The sequence below is a fragment of the Mesocricetus auratus genome, unplaced genomic scaffold (genome assembly GCF_017639785.1).
Source record: "Mesocricetus auratus isolate SY011 unplaced genomic scaffold, BCM_Maur_2.0 contig_7932_pilon_obj, whole genome shotgun sequence".
Classification (NCBI taxonomy): domain Eukaryota; kingdom Metazoa; phylum Chordata; class Mammalia; order Rodentia; family Cricetidae; genus Mesocricetus; species Mesocricetus auratus.
In genome coordinates, this window is record NW_024432129.1 from 679 (window position 1) to 16,660 (window position 15,982).

General features: G+C 40.7%; 1 long non-coding RNA gene across 1 annotated transcript; it reads right to left on the minus strand.

Moving 5' to 3' along the window:
* Positions 1-5,806: 5,806 nt before the first annotated feature.
* Positions 5,807-8,907, minus strand: LOC121138309. Its single transcript, XR_005875398.1, has 3 exons — positions 8,757-8,907; positions 6,433-6,474; positions 5,807-5,880 (listed from the first exon to the last, which is right to left on the minus strand). It is a non-coding gene; the product is annotated as an uncharacterized LOC121138309 (long non-coding RNA).
* Between the last annotated feature and the right edge of the window lie 7,075 nt (positions 8,908-15,982).

Here is a 15,982-nt window from a genome sequence, read left to right on the forward strand (position 1 = left end):
CTCCAGATGCACAAGAACTGAGACAACAGTGGATAGAAACCTCTGTACAGTTAAGGAATCCATCACTGAGTGACAACAGAGAGCAGAGGAAGGGGGAGAGCCACTGCCAGGAGTTCGCCTGGCAGACGACCAATATCCAGGTTATAGAAGATAGTTAGAGTCAAGAAAACAATCGACACAGTTGAAAGATGTGTCCCACATCTGAACAGAGTCCTCCAAAGAAGAAATAAAAATGGCTAAGGAATATCTTTAAACTTGCTCATTGCCCTTAGCAATTAGGTAAATGCAAAATGAAAACAAATGTGGTTTCATTTTGACCTGGTCAGAATGTCTAAAATAAAGAAAACAACTGACAACAAGTGCTGGAAATGATGGGGGAAAGGGGAGAACTCGTCACTGTTGTGAGATGGTAAACAGAAAAAAGGAAGCAACCATTCACTGTTGTGAGATTGCAAACAGAAAAGGGGAGCACTCATTCACTGTTGGGAGACTGTAAACAGAAAATGGGAGCACTCATTCACTGTTGTGAGACTGTAAACAGACAATGGGAGCACTCATTCACTGTTGTGAGACTGTAAACAGAGAAAGGGGAGCACACTGTTGTGAGATTGCAAACAGAAAAGGGGAGCACTCATTCACAGTTGTGAGGGTGTAAACAGAAAAGGGGAGCACTCATTCACTGTTGTGAGAGTGTAAACAGAGAAAGGGGAGCACTCATTCACTGTTGTGGGATTGTAAACAGAAAATGGGAGCACTCATTCACTGTTGTGGGACTGTAAACAGAGAAAGGGGAGCACACTGTTGTGAGATTGCAAACAGAAAATGGGAGCACTCATTCACTGTTGTGAGACTGTAAACAGAAAATGGGAGCACTCATTCACTGTTGTGGGACTGTAAACAGAGAAAGGGGAGCACTCATTCACTGTTGTGGGACTGTAAACAGAGAAAGGGGAGCACACTGTTGTGAGATTGTAAACAGAAAAGGGGAGCACTCATTCACTGTTGTGAGATTGTATACAGAAAATGGGAGCACTCATTCACTGTTGTGAGATTGTAAACAGAAAATGGGAGCACTCATTCACTGTTGTGGGACTGTAAACAGAGAAGGGGAGCACACTGTTGTGAGATTGTAAACAGAAAAGGGGAGCACTCATTCACTATTGTGAGATTGCAAACAGAAAAGGGGAGCACTCATTCACTATTGTGAGACTGTAAACAGAAAATGGGAGCACTCATTCACTGTTGTGAGATTGTAAACAGAAAATGGGAGCACTCATTCACTGTTGTGGGACTGGAAACAGAGAAAGGGGAGCACACTGTTGTGAGATTGTAAACAGAGAAAGGGGAGCACTCATTCACTGTTATGAGATTGTAAACAGAAAATGGGAGCACTCATTCACTGTTGTGAGATTGTAAACAGAAAATGGGAGCACTCATTCACTGTTGTGAGATTGTAAACAGAAAATGGGAGCACTCATTCACTGTCATGATACTGTAAACAGAAAATGGGAGCACTTATTCACTGTCGTGATACTGTAAACAGAAAATGGGAGCACTCATTCACTGTTGTGAGGCTGTAAACAGACAATGGGAGCACTCATTCACTGTTGTGAGGCTCTAAACAGACAATGGGAGCACCCATTCACTGTTGTGAGACTGTAAACAGAAAATGGGAGCACTCATTCACTGTTGTGAGACTGTAAACAGAAAATGGGAGCACTCATTCACTGTTGTGAGACTGTAAACAGACAATGGGAGCACTCATTCACTGTTGTGAGACTGTAAACAGAAAATGGGAGCACTCATTCACTGTTGTGAGGCTGTAAACAGACAATGGGAGCACTCATTCACTGTTGTGAGACTGTAAACAGACAATGGGAGCACTCATTCACTGTTGTGAGACTGTAAACAGAAAATGGGAGCACTCATTCACTGTTGTGAGATTGTAGACAGGGACAGCTGCCATGGAAGCCAGTAAGGATAATTTTTAAAGAGCCAAAAATAAATGTATCACATAAAAGATGCACCACTTCCTAGAATATACACAACGACCTAGCTATCCTACTCCACAGATAATTACTTGGCCATGTTCATTGCTGCCCTAGTCATAACACATGGAAAACAATGAAAATATCCTTCAACTAATAACTAGATAATTAAAATGTGGTATATACACACTCTGGGGTCTGGGAGCTGTGGGGCACACCTTTAATCCCAGGTGGAGGCAGGCAGATCTCTGAGTTTGAGGCCAGCCTGGTCTACAGAGCAAGTCCTAGGACAGTTAGGGCTACCTGACAGAGAAACCCTGTCTTGAAAAACAACAAGACAATAACAACAACGAAAGAAAAGCTGAATGCTGAAGGCAAATAGATGAAACCATAAAATATTATATTTAGAGCTGTAACAGAGAACTGGAAAGATAGACTGCATGCACCCTCTCATTTATGGTTCCTGACTCCAAACCTTTAGATGTGAATACATGGCCTGGAGGAACTGCAGGAAACAGGAAAGTAAAGGGGGACCATGACAGGAGCTCTAGAGAGGACAACAGGACCATGACAGGAGCTCTAGAGAGGACAACAGGACCATGACAGGAGCTCTAGAGAGGACAACAGGACCATGACAGGAGCTCTAGAGAGGACAACAGGACCATGACAGGAGCTCTAGAGAGGACAACAGGAGGATACCTGTGATATGAAGGGGGGAATGGGGAAAATAGAGCCAGGTATACTACATTTGGGGGTAAGACACATAAGCAGAGAGAGAGAGAGAGAGAGAGAGGAGGGGTAAATAACACTGGGGATGACCGAAAAAGTCTAAGAATTACATAGATTACATACATGTAAGAATAATAGGTATAGAAAGAAGTGAAGAAATACACTTCAAAGATTCAGAAAACATACCCAGCAAAATCATAGAGGAAGACTTCTCCAACCTAAAGAAGGATACGCCTATGAAAGTACAAGAAGCTGACAGATCACTAAATAGACTGGACCACAAAAAGAAGTCCTCTTGCCACAAATAATCAAAACACCAAACTTATAGAATAAAGAAAAATATTAAGAGCAGCAAAGAAAAACAGCCAAGTAACATATAAAAGCAGACCTATCCAAATAACACCCGACTTCTAAACAGAAAGTCTGAAAAGCCAGAAGGTCCTGGAGAGATGTTCTACAAAAGCTAAGGGAACAAGGATGACAGCTCAAAATACTATACCCAGCAAAACTTTCAATCACTATAGATAGAGAAAACAAGATATTCCATGACAAAACCAGACTTAAAGAATATGTATCCACAAATCCAGCCCTACAGAAAGTGCTGGAAGGAAAACTCCAACCCAAGTAAATTAACTACACTCACAAAAACATAGGCAATAGATAATCCCACTTTACCAAACACCTAAAGAAAAAATGGGAGGAAATCCACACACAATACCACCACCACCACCACCAAAACAAAAACAAACAAGAATTAACAACCCATGGTCATTAATATCCTTTAATGGCAATTGCCTTAACTTGCCTATAAAAAAAGACACAGGCTAACAGAATGGATATAAAGACAAAATCCATCCTTCTGCTTTATTCAAGAAACACATCTCCATATCAAAGACAGATGTTTCCTCAAAGTAAAGGGTTGGGAAAAGATTTTCCAATAAAATGGACCCAAGAAACAAGGTGGTGTAGCAATCCTAATATCTAACAAATTAGACTTCAAACTAAAATCAATCAAAAAAGATAAAGAAGGTCATGTCATATTCATCACAGGAAAAGTCCATCAAGATGAAGTCTGAATTCTGAACATCTATGCCCCAAATATGAAGACACCCGCATTCATAAAAGAAACATTACTAAATTCAAATCACACATAAAACCTCACACACTCATATTGGGATTCTTCAGCACCCCACTCTCACCACTAAACAGGACCACCAGGCAGAAACTTAAAGAAACAAAGGAACTAACAGAAATTATGACCTAATTGGGATTAACACACATCTGTAGAATATTCCATCCAAACACAAAAGAATATATATTCTTCTCAGCGCCACATGGAACCTTCTCTAAAATCGACCACATCCTAGGCAACATAGGAAAAAGAACTGGAATTACCCCTTGTATCCCATTAGATCACTATGATTTAAAGTTAAAATTCAACAACACCACAAACTGCAGAAACCCTACAAACTCATGGAAATTCAATAATGCGCAATTGAACCATTCCTGGTCGAGGAAGAAATAAAAAAAGAAATTAAGGGCTTCCTAGAATGCAACGAGAATGAAACATAACTACCCAAACTTATAGAACACTTTGAAAGCAGAGCTAAGAGGAAAATTCATAGCACTAAATGCCTACATGAAGACACTGGAGAATAGTCACACTAGAGAATTAACAGCACAACTGAAAGCTATAGAACAAAAAGAAGCAAAGTCACCCCGGAGGAGTAGATGCCAGGAAATAATCAAATGAGGGCTGAAATTAATAAAGTAGAAACAATGAAAACAATACAAAGAATCAATGAAATACAGAGTTGGTTCTTTGAGAAAATCAACAAGATAGACAACCCTTTATCCAAACCAACCAAAGGGTAGAGAGAGAAAGAGAGCATATATATTAACAAAATCAGAAATGAAAAGGGGGACATAACAACCAGACACTGAGGAAATCCAGAGAATCATCAGATCATACTTTGAAAACCTGTACTCCACAAAATTCGAAAACTTATACGAAATGAACAATTTTCTGGATAGATATCACTTAACAAAATTAAATCAAGAACAGATAAGCAATTTCAATAAACTTATGTATAACTCCTAATGAAATAGAAGTGGTCATCAAAAGTCTCCCAACCAAAAAAAGTCCAGGGCCAGATGGTTATAATGCAGAATTCTACCAGAAATTCAAAGAAGAGATAATACCAGCACTCCTCAAACTCTTCCGCACAATAGAAGGGACAGTGCCAAATTCTTTTTACGAGGCTACAATTACCATGGTACCCAAGCCACACAAAGGCATAACTAAGAAAGAGAACTGCAGACCAATACCCCTCATGAATATTGATGCAAAAATACTCAATAAGAAACTGACCAATTGAATCCAAGAACACATCAGAAAAATCATCCACCATGATCAAGTAGGCTTCATCCCAGGGATGAAGGGATGGATGGTTCAACATATAAAAATCCATCAGTAGAATCCACCACATAAACAAACTGAAAAAGAAGAACCACATGATCATCTCAATAGATGCTGGAAAAGCATTTGACAAAATCCAACACCCCTTCATGGTAAATGTCCTGGAGAGATCAGGGATAACAGGAACATACCTGAACATATTAGAAACAATATACAGCAAACCAACATCTGACATCGAACTAAATGACTGCTTAGGAAAACGGTTCTATAGGAACACCACCAGGGCTAGAGAGATGGCTCAGCTGTTAAAGGCTAGGCTCACAACCAAAAATATATAAGAATACCACCAATACTCAGTTCATTGTCATTTTGTATGACCCATTTTGCTATGTCTGTGTAATGTAGCTAGCAAGGCTTACTCTTGATTCATGTTAATTAGCAGTTGTTTTCTACAGGCAAAGATGCATTTGTATACAGGAAAATACTTATTTCCTGGTAGCACTGACTAAACTTTCAATGTCCTGCCATTTTTATCTCTCTAATTCTCCCCCTTTTCATCCCACTTCTCCCCATTCTTCCACTAACTTCTCTTCCTTGACCTCATCTTCCTTTTCCGCATCTATTATTATTATAACGTCATTTTAGTCTGAGGTACATACAGTGTTCGAGCTCGGGATGACATCTGTGAATATCTCCAGTGCAGTACTCCTCCCATGGTACTTCTCCTTTGTCTGTTTAATAGATCTGCTCACATTCAAGAAAAAGACAAAGATATGAAATAAACTTGTTCATCAATCCAGTTTGTCAATGCTTAAACATGTTTAAAGCAAATGGATGAACTAAGCAGAAATATCATTGCACATCAAATGAAAAACACGGTTTGGAATAACAGGGTAAGTTCTAGAAGACAGAGCTGTCTTAGGTTTTGACAGTTAGGAAACAGTGCCAGTTGTCAAACATTCCTGTGTACATTACTGTAGACGACACTTTACAGAGTTTATGAACAAGGAGTAGCATTTGTTTTCAGTGATGTGTCTGAGCAGTACTATTATGTTTTGGAATAATCTTTGCTCCAACATAAAGGAGGGAGAAGAGGAACGTATGAGAATGGCAGCCACCACACTTCCTCAAACACAGAGAAGAGAGAAATTACAATAGTCGCCAGACCATCTAGCCCAGAAGATGACTAGGGACAGACTAAAAGCTCTATCAGAACAAGGGGAACAGGCCTGTATGTTGCACAGACTCTTATTCATTCATCACTGCTTACAGAATTAAAAATGCACAGCAAACTACCTTTCAAGGAAACACCACCAATCTCTTTTTTGGTCCACAGACCTGTAATATAAAGATGGAGAAAAGTTAAATCATATAAAGTCGAGTTTCTTTCATGACACAATATTAGAAGCCTGTGGTCTGTGGTTATCAAGTGAGTGTCCTGCACACATCTGGGAACCTGACAGACCTGCCCTTTGACAGAGGACCTCCTAGTGACGAGAAGTGGGCAGTGGTGGGGAACTTGGTGTGATCTGTGATAACTGAGCCCTGTCTGGTGAGGCAGCTGCTCTGAGCTTGATGTTCACCAGATAAAAGGGAGATTGAGCCTTGTGGGTTCCTGCTGACTGAAGAGATTGCAAAGGTAGAAGATTTGTTTGCATTGGATCATACAAGAGATATATAAAATTGAACACTTCCTGAAAGTATTTCATTTCTGTTATCCATTTAATGGTTGAATATTTAGTTTCTTATACTATTGCTAGTAGTGAACTATGCTATTGAAATTTTTGTGCATAGTCTTTAATGTAGTGTGTTTTCATTTTACATGAGTCTACAAATAGGATCAGAGCTGCCGACTCACATGGAATAGTTGTTGGACTTCCTGTGGAACCATTCAATTGTCCTTTTTCCCAATGGTGAGCATATTTCTTGCTTACTTCACTAACAGCTCCTCAAGTGCTCCCGATTTCCCATCTGTATTATTCTGGGGATGCATTTATCAGAGAGGTCTACCAGCCATCCATACGGCCCCTAATGTATGAGTATACCACTTCTAATCCCTCAAAGTTACATAAGGAAAATAACAACAGAGATGAAATTCACTGAGTGACATGCATTGCTACAAATGAGTGATACTAGTGTTAAGAACTGGTCTGAACAACCAACCTAACATAATGAACATATCTAAAGTTCAGCCACTCAGTGTAAGAAGAACTCTTGGAAATTTCTCATCAAACTCTTTACATATATGCATTTAAACTGCTTCATCACATGTCAAACATAAGGGAACAATCAAAATAAAATGTAATAACCTGGCAAATCAGTGATACAATAGAAAGGACTGAGAGAAGGACACAATGATGGATTTCTCCCAAAAAATCTCTGGGAATGTTTTCCTTACGTAATGAGCTGAGGCTGTATTGAGTAATGTTACAAAGCATGAAGACATGTGTGTTAGCTGAGGGAACTCTGGGGTGAGGCTTGAGGTCTGGAGGAGGATTGATGGGAGGACAGAACAGTGTGGACCTCATGCATGAACTTTTCATATGGTAGCTAGAGTGTTTTCATATGGTAGCCAGTGTGTTTTCATATAGTATTTAGTGTGTTTTCATATGGTAGCCAGTGTGTTTTCATATGGTAGCCAGTGTGTTTTCATATGGTAGCCAGTGTTTTTTCATATGGTAGCTAGTGTGTTTTCGTATGGTAGCCAGTGTGTTTTCATATGGTAGCTAGAGTGTTTTCATATGGTAGCTAGTGTGTTTTCATATGGTAGCCAGTGTGTTTTCATATGGTAGGTGGATTGTTTTCATATGGTAGGTGGATTGTTTTCATACGGTAGCTAGTGTGTTTCATATAGAGCTGCTCTGTGGCTGTCCAGAGTAGCATGTGCTTCCACACGATCCCTGGGAGTCCCTAAGCTCAGTGCCACTTGAGAGCTCTCTAGGACACACTGACAGTCCCTATCTACATGGTGGCCTGAGAATGGGAAACTAGCCTGCTCCCCACAAGTCACCTCTGAGAGTCTAATGATGCCAGTCTCGCCTCTTGTCTGTAGTCATCAAATATGTAATTTGATAAACAGACACTTGCAGTTCTTGACATTTATGACAGAAATATAATTTAGTACAGTAAGATCCTGATCATTTGGGGGCATCAAAGGAATTTTTGATGCTAACTGGCATAATTAATATTACTGAAGAAAAGTACCTAACATATTCATCTAGTAGGATAACACCTGATCATCTATCTAAGATTCTGGAAAAGAAGTCCCAAAGCCTTCCTCCCTACACTTCCTTCCATAGAAGCTGCACACCCTTTTATTCTGGCTACCAGGAAATTGGTGTCTGCTAAAAAACCAATGATCAATATCTTAGGATGTTCCTTAAATGACTCCCACTTTTGATTCATTTTAAAATGAAAGCCTGTTGAAATGTCTCTTAGAAAATAATACAGTAGGTTATAAAGAGACAGTGTTCATACAATCAGATTAAAATGGTTTTTTCTTTTAAGTTCTGAGAACAGATTTTACATTTAAACTGTCTGTGTGTACTAGATATTATAATGTCAATTGTGTCCTTCCATACACACCCAGTGCCACCAAAGGAACAAGTTCTGGTTATTACCGGAAAGTGGCGATGAAGTTCTCCATGGGCCAGCCTAGGAAAATGGATTTCCTGGCCTGACTGGGGCCTACAAAGTCTGTGTCCACACAGTCCCCAATCCAGAGGGATGTCAGAGGGATGACATATTTTATCTTAAAGGTTATCTTATACCTAAAAAGAATTAAAGAAAATCTGTGTTAGTTTGTTTTTTAAATGGGGTAATCTGTGCTCATGGCATAAGCAAATCAGCACCAATTCATCTCTATCCCTCCAGGCACAGCCCAGCAAGTGGGCAGATAGAATCCAGTAAAGCCTCACTGAGGGCAGTGTGCCTCTGGGAGGCTCTGACAGTACCCTTTCCACATCTGCATTGAGTATAGATTATACAATGTATTTGAAGCATACTGTCTTAACTATTCTTTCTCATATGTACAGAGAGGAAACATTCATTTCAATAATTTGGTCTTATTTCAATGAATTCAGGTTTCACGCTTCCTTAAACCCGAGTCAACAGTTGGATTTAAAGAACACATTACCCATTCTGCTGTGACATGATGGATAGCTACCTGCCATTTTCTAAGAAACCTAAAAATGATTGCTGTTCAATTTAACCTCAACAGCATCAGATAATCTCTATTGACCCCACTCCATGCGTGAGGAAGGGTCAGAATGGCTAATAGCCGAAAGCAACAGAGACAGGGTTTTGATCCAGGAAATGGAATAGCCAACCACAGATCAGAACTGCTGAGCCTCCCCAACTCTTCATGTTCTCAGCATCCTTGTGGGAGCACAGCTCTGGGGAACAAGTCTCTCCTCCATCCAGTGTGGGCTTCCTCTTTCCAAGGGCCAGCATTCTTTGCACTGGGATTGCTTTTTATAGTTGGAGTGTGTGGATCAATTCCATGAACTTGTTAAGGGATTTTTAAATCTACAAGCTATCTTGGAAGTATGAATAATGTACCACAACAATTTTATTCTCAAACATTCCCCCCAGGTTGCCATTTGTTTCTTTCCCCCTTAATAGCCAGATCTATAGTTGGTTATGCTAATAACATCCCAAAATGTTTGTGTTATTGGTATGTGCAAACAAGCATGGCTGTTAGTATAGATTTGTCATTTTATTTTCTACTAGGGCATTGGACAAAACAAAGGCTCCATGGATTGTTAAATAAATAAAGAATCAAAACATTTGTAAAATCATAAGGGCAAATTCCCTTGGATTGTCCCACGGTAAGGGTGACACATTGTGACTTCTGGTAATTAGGAGTCTGAAAGTAAAGCATACCAACTATTCGTCACAACCAAGAAATCTCTGTACAGGTAGAGGTGACACTTCTTACTGACACCGCCTCTTCTGAGTTCCACTTCTCCATGGAACATCAGGGGTTGATTCTTGATTTTCGCATCTGTGACTTTCCCATTTAGAATTTCCATCTCAGTAAAGAGGCTTCTCCTGTCACAGGGCAAACACTAACGGAACAAAAGTCAGCAGGATAGTCAGAGGTCACTACGATAGATAGCCAGAGGTCAACATGATATTCAGAGGTCAACAGGATATTCAGAGGTCAACAGGAAAGAGGGCAATAGGATACTCAGAGGTCAACAGGAGAGAGGGCAATAGGATAGTCAGAGGTCGCCAGGATAGTCAGAGGTCACCAAGATTGTCAGAGGTCAATAGGATAGCCACAGGTCAATAAGATAGCCAGAGGTCAGTAGGATAGTCAGAGGTCACCATGATAGTCAGAGTTCAACAGGATAGTCAGATAGAGGTCAATTGGATAGTCAAGAGGTCAGTAGGATAGTCAGAGGTCACCATGATAGCCAGAGTTAAACAGGATAGTCAGAGGTCAACAGGATAGAGGTCAATTGGATAGTCAAGAGGTCAGTAGCATAATCAGGGGTCAGTAGGATAAAGTTTATGAGAAATGTGAAGAGTGCCATAGACTCAGTTTTCTAACTCTAACTAAATCATTGTTTCCATTCTCTGTCTTTTTCACTTGGACTTGCCGAAATACATGTATGTTTGTATATACGTGCATATATGTATATGTGATTTTTGTTTATATGTTTTCATAAATATGTGTTCATGAAAGTCACTGTGATATAATCTTCAAGAAAGACTCAAATAAGACAGTTTTGACCAGGAAATATCTCAACAAGTGCTCATCTTCCTTATCAGTTCCTGAAGTGCCAATCAAAAACAAGTTTGTGATTTCATCTTACCCCACTCAGAATGGCTAACGTCAACAAAACAAAGGCCATCACACACAAAAGTGTGGGGAACCAGGAAAACTCATTGTTAGCGGGAATAAAAACTTAAGAAGCCACCCGGGCAATCAGTCTGGAGAGTCCTCACTTAGAGAAATCTGCCATATGGCCCAGCTGGCCAACTCCTCGGCATATGCACAAAGAACTTCAACTCTACTCCGCAGACACCTGCTGAGCCGTGTTCACTGTTGCTCTGTTCACAGCATTTAGAAAATAGAGCAACTGGAATATCCTTCAACAGATGAATGGACAATAAAATTGCGGTACATGCACACAAAAGAATACTGTTCAGTTGTAAAGAACAACAGAGTCATGAACTTTGCAGTTACGTGTATGGAAATCCAAAAGTATATAGTATGAGGTAACAGAGACACAGAAAGACAAACAGCACATGTTCTCTCTCGTCTGCAGTTCTTAGCTCAAAATCCTCAAAAATGAATATACAACATGGAGTAACTGCAAAAAGAGCAGAAGTAAAAAGGGACCATGGGGGCAGGGACTGTGAAGGGGACCAGCAGGAAGCAGGTGATCTGAAGGAGAAAGTGGGAAGCATGGAGAGGGAGGCTCTGATTCCACGGTCACTACAGAAGCAGAGGAAGGGCTGAGAGACAAATAGAAAGTCTGATTAACCCTCAAGGAATCAAGTTAGCTTATGTTTACCTAAACATACAGTGCGCATTTGTGTGTATACATATTCCTGTGTGGTTACACCAGCTGGGGTGATAGTGCTCACCCAAAGAATTACAAGCAAGATATCACACAAAAAGCTTAAGGCCATGCATTGAAAACCTCTTCTCCTTGTGATGTTCAGAGTAAACAAATGACTACAGAAACAATACAGGCAGTTTCTGTGTGGCTTGCTTTCCTCTCAGCGGTGGAGGGTAAGTCCATAATGCTGAAACGCCCCGACTTCAGACACAAACTCAGGATTTGTGGGTCTGACCTGAGATACTCCTTCACACGCTGTAACTCGCATCACCAGCTGTAACCCTATTTTTGTCATAGCGATGTTCATATGTCGTGGAAAGCAACAGCTGTCTAATTTGACTGAAGGCCAAAGTAATTCACACTTGGTTTCATGTAAATTCAAGTACATAAGGATGTTTGGAAAAGCCATTCCTAGTTTAGGTAAAACAGAGTTCAAATTTGTAAAACTGGTGTTAGCAACAATAAATGTAGAAACACTAAAAAATTTCTGAGAACCAGAAAGTTCTTAGATGTTTGGTTGAGGTCCTACCGCTATTCAGTTGGCCTTCATGCTCACACTGGGCAAAATGACCAAGTTCAGCAAAACGTAAATCCTCCTTCCTAACTTGGACAGGCATGTTCATTTACAAGCACTTTTGTCCCACGTGTCCAAGGACCTCTGTCCCCTGACACCGTGATATCTCCTTTCTGAGGGGATCAGCACTGAACTTCATAAAATGATTCGTTTCTCACGAGGGCTGTGCTGAGTGTAGAACAAGTTCACATGATCTGGAGAAAACAAGACAGAATAATTCGAGCCCACCCATCTATCATAAGGATCAGAACTAGTTCTTAAGAGAATACCTTTCCAGTGAAGCCTTGAATGGAGAGCCTTTCAGTAGACTAAACTTCTCTTAATCCTTGGCACTAGACGCCAAAGGCAGACAGAGCAGTTGGCAGACCAACCACTGAGACCTAAAGATTCTACGTTAGTCATAGTGACTGACCATTGTGATGTCAAGCCTGAAAGGCTCATGTTATAACTGACAAAATGACATATTTACTGTCCATATGTATGTTAGCTTTTAAATTTATGTTTGAGATATTTTAGATTCACATTACTATATCCTGTATCCCAAAGACTCTAATGCACTCTCATAACCCTACACACTGGATTGTGGTCCGTCTTTAACTGTTTTAGTGGTCAAAGGACAAGAGGCAATATACTGTCTCATGAACATGGACTCAGGTCAGGGCCAAATTGTTGATGCCACACCACAGTAAATGACACTTTGGGAGAATATTTGAGAGAGATATGTTGAGGCAGGAAGCCAGAGTAACCGGGACTAGTCTTGCTCTCTGAAAAAAATCCTTCTGCAGGACTTGAGCAGGTTATAGGTAAAAACAAACTTAACTCCTGCAGAGAGCAGCAGTCCCACTTCCAGGGCTGCCGCACTATATATAGGCCCTGACTCTTACAAGTACAACCACCTCTCAATATTGCCACATGGGGACCAAGCTGCCAGCATATTAGCCATTGGGGCAGTAATCGTGTCCGAGGTAGGAGGGAAAAGTTGTTAATTAAAAACCAATAGAATTAAGATTAGGACAGTTCTACTTCTACAATCATAGCCATAATTGCCAACCCATAACAGCTATCTTCTTAATTCCTGGCAATCAGTTTCTTCATTTTTCATGTCTATAATACTGTGTTTTGATGAATGCTGTAAAATCACATGAACTTTTGGGATTTTATACCACTCACATGGGGGTGGGGCATGGAGTTAAGCAGGTCAGGAGGTGGGGAGCATCTAGTAAGAGTTGGAGGAGGTTAAACTGCAATATCTTCTATTAATGCATTCTTAAGGAAAAAAAGAAATAGCCAGGCATGGTGACACATGCCTTTAATCTTAGCACTTGGGAGGCAGAGACAAAGGCGGGCAGACTTCTGAGCTCAAGGCCTGGTCTACAGTGCTATTTCTAGAATAGCCAGGTGTACTAAGGGCTACTCTATCTAAAAGAAAAAAGAAAGAAAGAAAGAGAGAGAGAGAGAGAGAGAGAGAGAGAGAGAGAGAGAGAAAGAAAGAAAGAAAGAAAGAAAGAAAGAAAGAAAGAAAGAAAGAAAGAAAGAAAGAAAGAAAGAAAGAAGGGGAGGAGAAAGACAAGGTGGAGAAATTTAAGTAATGCAGCAAACTGATAATATAGTTTCTTTACTGTATGTTTTATCTAGGAATTAAAATATCTGAAAATTTTTCTCTTAGAAACTTTCTAGGAAGACAGTGAGTACTTAGGCAAGGAATACACCATGTTGAGATAAAGACCTGGTTTCATAAAGAGAGACATAACACATGTATTCATGTGTGTGCATGCACATGTGCGCATTTGAGGGTGTGGCTTTGACATACATGATGTGTGTGTATGCAGGTCTGGGGGGTCACATGTGGAGGAGGTTTGAGCCTAATTACGTGAGAGGATAGCATCCATATTTAGTTGTTGCCTCACTTCTTATCTGAGACAGGTTCTCTTTTATTCTCTGGCTAACTGACTCGCAGTGTGTGGTGATCTCTCTACCTGCTGCCACTGGGGACATGATTCTGGCTTGGAGATGCTTGAGCCACAACATCCTCATTTCTACTGTTATTTGTTTTGTCTGGAAGATCTGGTGATCTGGGCTCAAGTAATCATGCTCAAGTCTCAAGTGCTCTAGACACTGAACCATCTCTTCATGCCCTGGGATATTTTCTCAAAATTTTAATTGTTAATTTCAACCTATGGGTCATTATCATTTATTTTTGATTCAATTATACCTGGAATCATCTCTGAGACAAGACTCCAAGCACAACTGAGGAAAATATGGATTAAGTTGATGTGTGAAGAACCACACCCCAACTGGTCTGCACCAAGCCTTGTCCATGGAATGCACCAAGTCTTGTCCTGGAATGCATACAAGGAGAAAGCTGGCTGAGTGTCAACATTCGGTGTTCTCTGCTTCTTACCTGTATAACCTGAGTAACCAGCTTGATCAGCCCCATCATCTCCTGCCAACAGAATTTCTCCCATGATGATGTCCTCTGTCCTCATATGCAGTCACATAATTCAATGCTTATGTAAGTAACATGCTGGAGTATTCTGGGGCCACAGCTGTGACAGGAACTTTACACCAAGACTGACACTGCTGTTTTGGTAAACCTACTGAAATGAATCTTGGATTCCTGGGACTAATTTTGTATGTTGTAAAAGAGAATGTGGAGATTTGGGGTAAGTAAAGTCCTAGCATGTCGGAAGCAGAAATTCATTGACTATTCTCTTGTGAGCTTGGAAGACAAGAATGCAGAGAGATGATGGAGGTCTAGCTCATAAAACAAACAAACAAAATCATGAACCTGATCAGGAACTAGGCCAAGTGTTCTTTGTGTGATATTCTAGGAAGGATTCAGGTGCATTCAGCATTGTCATAAGAACCAAAGTCAAACACTAATTTGTTTCCAGATGGAATCTCAATATGGTTTCCGTGGTGTGCAGCTGATATACCCTAAAACCATGCGGTTCCCTTTTCTGGGCTTGTTCATTCCATGGCACAAAACCCAGAGAGCCATGGGAGCCCGGCCATGGTGTGTTTTCTGCTTCTGGAACGGGGGTTTGTTGGCAGCAGCATCTTCCAGCTCCTGCCCCTAGAACTTCCTTCCATGGTGCACTGTGTTCTTCGGCTGAGAGCCCATTGAGCCCCCTTCAGCCTTGATGTGAGGGTTTATGCATAGTCATAATTCGCTGTGCCATGTCCCGTTGATATCACTGGGAGGCCTACTCTTTTTTTTTTTAAGGGAAATGGAGGATGGGTTTGGGAAGGGGGGGGAGGGGAAATCTCTGGTTGGGATGTAATGTATGGGAGAAGAATAAAAACAACAACAATAACAAACAAAAGCAAAAACAAAACTGCAATAAAATGCTTTGAAATCAGTTGCTTTCTCACCATTTGTTATCACATTAACAGGAAAAGAAACAAAGATGCTCCATGTTCCTGGCCTGAAAACAAAGATGGTTTCTCAAGGACTTTGTATAAGTTCCTACATTTCCATTTGCAATTAATTTACATACCAATCCCAGTTCCTCTCCCTCCCATCCTCCCTCTCCCCCCACCATCTCTCCATCCCCCCCCATCCACACCTCAGGAGGGTGAGGCCTCCCATGGGGGAGCATCAAAGTCTGTCATATCATTTGGGGCAGACCTAGGTCCTCCCCCTTGCATCTAGGCTGAGAGAATATCCATCCATAGAGAAGGGGCTCCCAAAGCC